The following is an 11,518-nucleotide window of genomic DNA, read 5'->3' as shown; positions in this document are numbered from 1 at the left end:
ACTCTGCACAGCACCAAATCTCACTGACACTCTGCACAGCACCACATCTCACTGACACTCTGCAGAGCACCAGATCTCACTGACTCTGCACAGCACCAGATCTCACTGACTCTGCAGAGCACCAGATCTCACTGACTCTCTGCACAGCACCAGATCTCACTGACTCTCTGCACAGCACCAGATCTCACTGACTCTCTGCACAGCACCAGATCTCACTGACTCTCTGCACAGCACCAAATCTCACTGACTCTCTGCACAGCACCAGATCTCACTGACTCTCTGCACAGCACCAAATCTCACTGACTCTCTGCACAGCACCACATCTCACTGACTCTCTGCACAGCACCAAATCTCACTGACTGTCTGCAAATCACCAAATCTCACTGACACTCTGCACAGCACCACATCTCACTGACTCTCTGCACAGCACCACATCTCACTGACTCTCTGCACAGCACCAAATCTCACTGACTCTCTGCACAGCACCAGATCTCACTGACTCTCTGCACAGCACCACATCTCACTGACTCTCTGCACAGCACCACATCTCACTGACTCTCTGCACAGCACCAAATCTCACTGACTGTCTGCAAATCACCAAATCTCATTGACACTCTGCACAGCACCACATCTCACTGACTCTCTGCACAGCACCAGATCTCACTGACTCTCTGCACAGCACCAGATCTCACTGACTCTCTGCACAGCACCAAATCTCAGTGACTCTCTGCACAGCACCAAATCTCACTGACTCTCTGCACAGCACCAGATCTCAGTGACTCTCTGCACAGCACCAAATCTCAGTGACTCTCTGCACAGCACCAAATCTCACTGACTCTCTGCAGAGCACCAGATCTCAGTGACTCTCTGCACAGCACCAGATCTCACTGACTCTCTGCAGAGCACCAAATCTCACTGACTCTCTGCACAGCACCAAATCTCAGTGACTCTCTGCACAGCACCAAATCTCACTGACTCTCTGCACAGCACCAGATCTCACTGACTCTCTGCACAGAACCAGATCTCACTGACTCTCTGCACAGCACCAGATCTCAGTGACTCTCTGCACAGCACCAAATCTCAGTGACTCTGCACAGCACCAAATCTCAGTGACTCTCTGCACAGCACCAGATCTCACTGACTCTTTGCAGAGCACCAAATCTCACTGACTCTCTGCACAGCACCAAATCTCAGTGACTCTCTGCACAGCACCAAATCTCAGTGACTCTCTGCACAGCACCAGATCTCACTGACTCTCTGCACAGCACCAGATCTCACTGACTCTCTGCACAGCACCAGATCTCAGTGACTCTCTGCAGAGCACCAAATCTCAGTGACTCTCTGCACAGCACCAGATCTCACTGACTCTCTGCAGAGCACCAAATCTCACTGACTCTGCACAGCACCAGATCTCACTGACTCTCTGCACAGCACCAGATCTCACTGACTCTCTGCAGAGCACCAAATCTCACTGACTCTCTGCACAGCACCACATCTCACTGACTCTCTGCAGAGCACCACATCTCACTGACTCTCTGCACAGCACCAGATCTCAGTGACTCTCTGCACAGCACCAGATCTCAGTGACTCTCTGCACAGCACCAGATCTCACTGACTCTCTGCAGAGCACCAAATCTCACTGACTCTCTGCACAGCACCAGATCTCAGTGACTCTCTGCAGAGCACCAAATCTCAGTGACTCTCTGCACAGCACCAGATCTCAGTGACTCTCTGCACAGCACCAGATCTCACTGACACTCTGCACAGCACCAGATCTCACTGACACTCTGCACAGCACCACATCTCACTGACTCTCTGCACAGCACCACATCTCACTGACTCTCTGCACAGCACCAAATCTCACTGACTCTCTGCACAGCACCACATCTCACTGACTCTCTGCACAGCACCAAATCTCACTGACTGTCTGCAAATCACCAAATCTCACTGACACTCTGCACAGCACCACATCTCACTGACTCTCTGCACAGCACCACATCTCACTGACTCTCTGCACAGCACCAAATCTCACTGACTCTCTGCACAGCACCAGATCTCACTGACTCTCTGCACAGCACCACATCTCACTGACTCTCTGCACAGCACCACATCTCACTGACTCTCTGCACAGCACCAAATCTCACTGACTGTCTGCAAATCACCAAATCTCTGACACTCTGCACAGCACCACATCTCACTGACTCTCTGCACAGCACCAGATCTCACTGACTCTCTGCACAGCACCAGATCTCAGTGACTCTCTGCAGAGCACCAAATCTCAGTGACTCTCTGCACAGCACCAGATCTCAGTGACTCTCTGCACAGCACCAGATCTCACTGACACTCTGCACAGCACCAGATCTCACTGACACTCTGCACAGCACCACATCTCACTGACTCTCTGCACAGCACCAAATCTCACTGACTCTCTGCACAGCACCACATCTCACTGACTCTCTGCACAGCACCAAATCTCACTGACTGTCTGCAAATCACCAAATCTCACTGACACTCTGCACAGCACCACATCTCACTGACTCTCTGCACAGCACCACATCTCACTGACTCTCTGCACAGCACCAAATCTCACTGACTCTCTGCACAGCACCAGATCTCACTGACTCTCTGCACAGCACCACATCTCACTGACTCTCTGCACAGCACCACATCTCACTGACTCTCTGCACAGCACCAAATCTCACTGACTGTCTGCAAATCACCAAATCTCACTGACACTCTGCACAGCACCACATCTCACTGACTCTCTGCACAGCACCAGATCTCACTGACTCTCTGCACAGCACCAGATCTCACTGACTCTCTGCACAGCACCAAATCTCAGTGACTCTCTGCACAGCACCAAATCTCACTGACTCTCTGCACAGCACCAGATCTCACTGACTCTCTGCACAGCACCAGATCTCACTGACTCTCTGCACAGCACCAGATCTCACTGACTCTCTGCACAGCACCAAATCTCACTGACTCTCTGCAGAGCACCAAATCTCAGTGACTCTCTGCACAGCACCAGATCTCACTGACTCTCTGCAGAGCACCAAATCTCACTGACTCTCTGCACAGCACCAAATCTCAGTGACTCTCTGCACAGCACCAAATCTCAGTGACTCTCTGCACAGCACCAGATCTCACTGACTCTCTGCACAGCACCAGATCTCACTGACTCTCTGCACAGCACCAAATCTCAGTGACTCTCTGCAGAGCACCAAATCTCAGTGACTCTCTGCACAGCACCAGATCTCACTGACTCTCTGCAGAGCACCAGATCTCACTGACTGTCTGCACAGCACCAAATCTCAGTGACTCTCTGCACAGCACCAAATCTCACTGACTCTCTGCACAGCACCAGATCTCACTGACTCTGCACAGCACCAAATCTCAGTGACTCTCTGCACAGCACCAAATCTCAGTGACTCTCTGCAGAGCACCAAATCTCAGTGACTCTCTGCACAGCACCAGATCTCACTGACTCTCTGCAGAGCACCACATCTCACTGACTCTCTGCACAGCACCAGATCTCACTGACTCTCTGCACAGCACCAGATCTCGCTGACTCTCTGCACAGCACCAGATCTCAGTGACTCTGCACAGCACCAAATCTCAGTGACTCTCTGCACAGCACCAAATCTCAGTGACTCTCTGCACAGCACCACATCTCACTGACTCTCTGCACAGCACCAAATCTCACTGACTCTCTGCACAGCACCAAATCTCACTGACTCTCTGCAGAGCACCAGATCTCACTGACTCTCTGCACAGCACCAGATCTCACTGACTCTCTGCACAGCACCAGATCTCACTGACTCTCTGCACAGCACCAAATCTCACTGACTCTCTGCAGTGCACCAGATCTCACTGACTCTCTGCACAGCACCAGATCTCACTGACTCTCTGCACAGCACCAGATCTCACTGACTCTCTGCACAGCACCAGATCTCACTGACTCTCTGCACAGCACCAGATCTCAGTGACTCTCTGCAGAGCACCAGATCTCACTGACTCTCTGCACAGCACCAGATCTCACTGACTCTCTGCAGTGCACCAGGTCTCAGTGACTCTCTGCAGAGCACCAAATCTCACTGACTCTCTGTACAGCACCAAATCTCACTGACTCTCTGTACAGCACCGAATCTCAGTGACTCTCTGTACAGCACCGAATCTCAGTGACTCTCTGTACAGAACCGAATCTCAGTGACTCTCTGCACAGCACCGAATCTCACTGACTCTCTGCACAGCACCGAATCTCACTGACTCTCTGCACAGCACCGAATCTCACTGACTCTCTGTACAGCACCGAATCTCACTGACTCTCTGCAGAGCACCAAATCTCACTGACTCTCTGCACAGCACCAAATCTCACTGACTCTCTGCACAGCACCAAATCTCAGTGACTCTGTACAGCACCACATCTCACTGACTCTCTGCAGAACACCTATCTCAGTGACTCTCTGCAGAGCACCAAATCTCACTGACTCTCTGTACAGCACCGAATCTCAGTGACTCTCTGTACAGAACCGAATCTCAGTGACTCTCTGCACAGCACCGAATCTCAGTGACTCTCTGCACAGCACCAAATCTCAGTGACTCTCTGCACAGCACCAAATCTCACTGACTCTCTGCACAGCACCAAATCTCACTGACTCTCTGCACAGCACCAAATCTCACTGACTCTCTGCACAGCACCGAATCTCACTGACTCTCTGTACAGCACCGAATCTCACTGACTCTCTGCACAGCACCAAATCTCACTGACTCTCTGCACAGCACCAAATCTCACTGACTCTCTGCACAGCACCAAATCTCACTGACTCTCTGCACAGCACCAAATCTCAGTGACTCTCTGCACAGCACCAGATCTCAGTGACTCTCTGTACAGCACCGAATCTCAGTGACTCTCTGTACAGCACCGAATCTCAGTGACTCTCTGTACAGAACCGAATCTCAGTGACTCTCTGCACAGCACCGAATCTCACTGACTCTCTGCACAGCACCAAATCTCAGTGACTCTCTGCACAGCACCGAATCTCACTGACTCTCTGCACAGCACCGAATCTCACTGACTCTCTGCACAGCACCAAATCTCACTGACTCTCTGCACAGCACCAAATCTCAGTGACTCTCTGTACAGCACCGAATCTCACTGACTCTCTGCAGAGCACCAAATCTCACTGACTCTCTGCACAGCACCAAATCTCACTGACTCTGTACAGCACCACATCTCAGTGACTCTGTACAGCACCACATCTCACTGACTCTCTGCACAGCACCAAATCTCACTGACTCTCTGCACACCACCAAATCTCACTGACTCTGTACAGCACCACATCTCACTGACTCTCTGCAGAACACCTATCTCAGTGACTCTCTGCAGAGCACCAAATCTCACTGACTCTCTGTACAGCACCGAATCTCAGTGACTCTCTGTACAGCACCGAATCTCAGTGACTCTCTGTACAGAACTGAATCTCACTGACTCTCTGTACAGCACCACATCTCAGTGACTCTCTGTACAGAACCGAATCTCAGTGACTCTCTGCACAGCACCGAATCTCACTGACTCTCTGCACAGCACCAAATCTCAGTGACTCTCTGCACAGCACCGAATCTCACTGACTCTCTGCACAGCACCAAATCTCACTGACTCTCTGCACAGCACCAAATCTCACTGACTCTCTGTACAGCACCAAATCTCACTGACTCTCTGCACAGCACCAAATCTCAGTGACTCTCTGTACAGCACCGAATCTCACTGACTCTCTGCAGAGCACCAAATCTCACTGACTCTCTGCACAGCACCAAATCTCACTGACTCTGTACAGCACCACATCTCACTGACTCTCTGCAGAACACCTATCTCAGTGACTCTCTGCAGAGCACCAAATCTCACTGACTCTCTGTACAGCACCGAATCTCAGTGACTCTCTGTACAGCACCGAATCTCAGTGACTCTCTGTACAGAACTGAATCTCACTGACTCTCTGTACAGCACCACATCTCAGTGACTCTCTGTACAGCACCAAATCTCAGCGACTCTCTGCAGAGCACCAAATCTCACTGACTCTCTGCAGAGCACCACATCTCACTGACTCTCTGCAGAACACCTATCTCAGTGACTCTCTGCAGAGCACCAAATCTCACTGACTCTTTGTACAGCACCGAATCTCAGTGACTCTCTGTACAGCTCCGAATCTCAGTGACTCTGTACAGAACCGAATCTCACTGACTCTCTGTACAGCACCACATCTCAGTGACTCTCTGTACAGCACCAAATCTCAGCGACTCTCTGCAGAGCACCAAATCTCACTGACTCTCTGCACATCACCAAATCTCACTGACTCTCTGCACAGCACCAAATCTCACTGACTCTCTGCACAGCACCAAATCTCACTGACTCTCTGTACAGAACCGAATCTCACTGACTCTCTGCAGAGCACCAAATCTCACTGACTCCCTGCACAGCACCAAATCTCACTGACTCTCTGCACAGCACCAAATCTCACTGACTCTCTGCACAGCACCAAATCTCACTGACTCTCTGCACAGCACCAAATCTCAGTGACTCTGTACAGCAGCACATTTCAGTGACTCAGTGTTTGTTATATTGAAAAGACTGAGAATTGAGACGTGTGTGGTATGAGAGTCCTTAGCTCAGTGGTTCCCAAACATTTTCGGTTGAGGGCACCCTTGAAGGCTCTGAAATTTTTTTCAAGGCACCCCTCGGCAAAAATAACTACTGAAATGCTGTTACGACCCTTATTCAGCAGCACCCCCCAAAGGATGGGGATGAACGCCGAGGCACCCCTGGCAGGTGCTCAGGCGCACCAGGGTGCCGCGGCACCCAGTTTGAGAACCCCTGCCTTAGCTTATCAGGGGTGAGGCGGCATCAGGTGTTCCATACTTTAGCGGACATGAGAAGTGGGCCTGCGATAGTGACAGGATATGGACGGACAGCAGCGATCAGATATAGTGACCCGACAGCGACCAATCCGGAAAGATCTGTCTGAGGGTCAGTATCACCTTGCCAATCGATAACCTGTAATTGGGTGGCTTATCGAGGGGAGGCATGATTGGGACAGTCGAATGGTTGGCAGCTGCTGAGATAGAGCGAGATCTGCCAGCCGATTGACAGCAGATGCAATAAATTAGTCGCCCCAGACAGCGAGCGATCGATTGTTTGCGTGGCGGATCGCTATCTGCGCGTATGTCCCGTTATTGGTCGCTCCAGACAGCAGAGAGCGATCGATTGTTTGTGTGGCGGATCACTCTCTGCCCGTGTGTCCTGTTATCGGTCTCCCCAGACAGCAGAGAGCGATCGATTGTTTGCGTGGCGGATCACTCTCTGCCCGTGTGTCCCGTTATCGGTCACCTCAGACAGCAGAGAGCGATCGATTGCTTGTGTGGCGGATCGCTCTCTGCCCGTGTGTCCTGTTATCGGTCTCCCCAGACAGCAGAGAGCGATCGATTGTTTGTATGGCGGATCGCTCTCTGCCCGTGTGTCCTGTTATCGGTCTCCCCAGACAGCAGAGAGCGATCGATTGTTTGCGTGGCGGATCGCTCTCTGCCCGCGTGTGTCCCGTTATCGGTCACCTCAGACAGCAGAGAGCGATCGATTGTTTGCGTGGCGGATCGCTCTCTGCCCGTGTGTCCCGTTATCGGTCACCTCAGACAGCAGAGAGCGATCGATTGTTTGCGTGGCGGATCGCTCTCTGCCCGTGTGTCCTGTTATCGGTCTCCCCAGACAGCAGAGAGCGATCGATTGTTTGTATGGCGGATCGCTCTCTGCCCGTGTGTCCTGTTATCGGTCACCTCAGACAGCAGAGAGCGATCGATTGTTTGCGTGGCGGATCGCTCTCTGCCCGTGTGTCCCGTTATCGTTCACCCCAGACAGCAGAGAGTGATCGATTGTTTGTGTGGCGGATCGCTCTCTGCCCGCGTGTGTCCCGTTATCGGTCACCTCAGACAGCAGAGAGCGATTAATTGTTTGTATGGCAGATCGCTCTCTGCCCCTGTGTCCCCCCGATACCCCCCACCTTACCTGACGGTCTCCTCGCGTCGTATCACAGATTCCGGACAATGGCTCCCATTCTGCCAGAGACAATCGGCTGTGAAGAAGTCGGCGAGCCAAAAAGTTGTCAAAGTCGGCTGGAGATCATTTCAAGGGCAGCTAAACGGGGGAGAAAAGAAAGAGAAGCGGATGAAAATGGCAATCTATCGGCACCTGGTCCCCGCCGCAGCCAGCCGGAGCCCTGCGAGTGCGGCCAAGCGACAATCCCTCCGCTAAACCCTGCCCACCGTCCCCTCCCACCCAAGTTCCCCGTCTCAGTATCTGGGGCACCCCGCGCTCAGTGACACGGCAGGAACGTGACGCCCGCTGGCACAGCCTGTCCCCGCAGCCCGCACCTGTCACTTCCTGGCCGTACGTCGCACCTGTCACCCCGCAGACCGTCTCGCTGGAGGCAGCACCTGTCACACGCGCCCCTCTCGCTGCAATTAACATCCATGCGCTGCCCCCTCATTTCTCGCATCCATCCCTCGCAGACAGAGCGTCGGGATTAACCAGTCGTGTACGGGAGCCGTGGTAACGACGAGCGGGACCACTGCGGAACGTTCGCTCGCGTCTGCGCCTGGGGGATCCGTGCAAACTTCTGCCGCCCCGTTCTACTCTGTCCATTCCAGCGCAGGAAGTTCCGCTGTACCTGCTGGATGCCGGAGTCCCGTCTGCCTCTGTCGTACCCCCCGGAGGCAGCCCCTTCCTCAGACGCTGGCCCTCGCCTTCCTCGCCCTGCCCCTAGGTTTGGCCGCAGGTTGACCTGTCCTGACACGGCCACACTGCTCCACCCCCACCCCAAATAATAACCAAATAATAATAATAATAAAGGCTGGCTGTCACTTGCTTAGAATCCTGCCTCTCCATTGACTTCACAGCTCTGTTTCCTGTCTCCCTCTGCCAAAGCCCTGAAACACTCACCAGGGACTCCCCCTCCCTCCCTGTCTCTCTCCTCCTCCTCCTCCCATTTTCCCCCTCATCCCTCTGCTGTGGGCTCAGCGACTGGGCAGCCTCCTCCCAGCAGCTCCTGAGAACTGCCCCAGGCCGCACAGAGGAGCAGCAGCTGAGAGCAGGAGGAGTCGCTGGGACTTGCAGGCAATGTCACCTCCCTGCGAAAGGGGCTGGCGTATTCCTGTTATCTGTCAGGGCTGAGGTCCGTTCCCTGGATGGGGAGAGCGTGCCATGGCGTACAGCGCTGCGCGACGCGCACCTTGCAGTATGTCGGAGTAGCGAGCAGGTCAAGGCGTCAGCCCTACACATTTCACAACCTCTACAGCCCCCGAAACGAGTAGGGACAAGTATCGGACAAATTCCTGCCGCAGACAGGAGTCCTCTTCCCCCCACCACGATAACATTCACCGATTCTCCAGCCTTGGGGGTCTCAGGGGGTCTCTTTCTAAAGGGCTGGATGTTGCGTATTCACATTCGATCTAACGATGCTAGAAAAATTACCCGGTTCATGAAACCATTTAAAGCCCATCATGTAACAATGTGTAGCGTTGTAATGTCTCCGTATTTACTGTACATAAGCAGTCTATAAAGTTCAATAATAAAAAAAAACAAAACCTGATTCCTCGCTGAGAAATTGGGTGATGTTTGGGGGAGCAGCTTGCTGAAATATCTGACTACACCAGTCTCCAAGGTCTATTTATGAAATTCCCCGGGTTGTGTACTATCCACCCTCCAACGGACGCTCACCGTCGAAAAACTACCCAGTTTATTCATACATGTGAGCATTTTACTCCCTGAAAAGCTCCTGGAATGATCCACCCGATATTTGGTTGACCACCTTGATATTCTGGACGAATGGAGGAAGCCACAGGATCTGGTTGTAAATCGTCAGGGGTTGTCCACTCTCCGACTATCTAAGGTGCGCTCACCAAGTTATAAAGCCATTTTGACAACATTTCTTGCTGATAAACTCGTTCCTTCTCAAAAGACACGCCTAATGCCTAGCTGGCCACGTTGATAAGACGTGTCATGGTGTCAGGGGTCTCTTTGTGAAAGAATGGGTGCTGTTTATTTCCCTCCAACCTAAGGCGCTCTTACCATCAGAGAAATGACCCAGAGATTGACCCCATGCCCAAGTGGCCATCTTCCCAGAATACCTGAAGGTGCCAGTCTCAGAATACGGTTTGTGTGTTCACTCTCCATCCAACATTCGCTCACTTTCTTACCCACATGTTTGTCCTCCTGAGGTCCAACATCTCATCATCTGTTAGTCCACCAGCAGACAATGTCCTACGGATGATCCATTCCTTGCCCGTCAAGTATCGCATCGGACCACTCAGTCTCAGCGTATAATGTTTTGCAGGTGATCTGTTACTTGCTGGTCACTCAGTCTAGTGAAGCTAGGCACACACTAGCAGATAATGTGCAGCAGATGATCCGATGTATCGGTTACATTGTCAAGCATCATATTGGACCACTCAGTCTCATGAAGTCGACACACACCAGCCGATAAGGTTCTGCAGATGATCCGATGTATCTGGTACAATGTCAAGCATCATATTGGACCACTCAGTCACATGAGGCTAGACACACACCAGCCGATAAGGTTCTGCAGATGATCTGATGTATCCGGTACAATGTCAAACATCATATTGGACCACTCAGTCACATGAGGCTAGACACACACCTGCCGATAAGGTTCTGCAGATGATCCGATGTATCTGGTACAATGTCAAGCATCATATTGAACCACTCAGTTTCGTGAAGTCGACACACACCAGCCAATAAGGTTCTGCAGATGATCCGATGTATCTGGTACAATGTCAAGCATCATATTGAACCACTCAGTCCCTTGAAGCTAGACACACAGCAGCCAATAAGGTTCTGCAGATGATAATACTCGGTGGTCAAGTATCATACTGGACCTCTCAGTCTCCAGTAAGCCAGCCATACACTATGCAATGCTTACTGTTTGGCAAGGTGAATAGATTACTGCCAAATGTGATGAAATTATCCAGTCCAATCTGGCCCGATTCTGCTCATCGTAAGACAACTCATTAGAAAATCGTGCAATGGGAATTGTTTCCCACGGAGGTCACGTGACGGAGGAGGACTCTTGCAGACGCGTTCCCCAACTCTTGTATGAGGCTTACACTGTGTGCGTTGTGTAATGGCGGTAATGGCTGTAACACGGACATACCGCAATGCACACCCCAATGCCTGTTGTCATGCTCACGATACATAGCATGTAGATTGCTTGTTATCACATTATCCAGAAACACACTGAGGAAAGTGCAGTAAGATAACTCAGAGGTGTGAATATGTCCCTGTCAGGGCACCGCGTTATCACGCTGACGATCGCTTCCCACTTGGAACGCAGTGAAACGGCCCATTCATATTGGAGGAAACCAGTTCAACGTCCGCTCCATCAGATGGGAAACACATCTGCTATCCGATCAAAACACAGCAGGTCAGGATTCTGGGTTCCATTTACTGCAACGT

The 11,518-nt window shown here is 51.8% G+C and overlaps 1 protein-coding gene across 2 annotated transcripts in view; it reads right to left on the bottom strand.

Annotated features, from left to right (window-relative positions):
* The window catches only part of BCORL1 (BCL6 corepressor like 1), a 203,831-nt gene extending 194,874 nt beyond the window's left edge, over positions 1–8,957 (bottom strand). The window contains exons 1-2 of one of the 2 annotated variants that reach the window (XM_068249975.1): positions 8,913–8,957; positions 8,054–8,182 (exon numbers count right to left, since the gene is read on the bottom strand). The gene's annotated coding sequence lies outside the window, so the exon portion shown is untranslated. Of the gene's footprint in view, positions 1–8,053; positions 8,183–8,714; positions 8,789–8,912 lie in introns of those variants that run through there. The other variant, XM_068249976.1, reaches the window with a different exon arrangement.
* Positions 8,958–11,518: the final 2,561 nt, after the last annotated feature.

The sequence above is a fragment of the Hyperolius riggenbachi genome, chromosome 8 (assembly GCF_040937935.1).
Source record: "Hyperolius riggenbachi isolate aHypRig1 chromosome 8, aHypRig1.pri, whole genome shotgun sequence".
NCBI lineage: Eukaryota > Metazoa > Chordata > Amphibia > Anura > Hyperoliidae > Hyperolius > Hyperolius riggenbachi.
The sequence above is the reverse complement of the archived record's forward strand: the minus strand, read 5'-3'. Positions and strand labels throughout refer to the sequence as shown.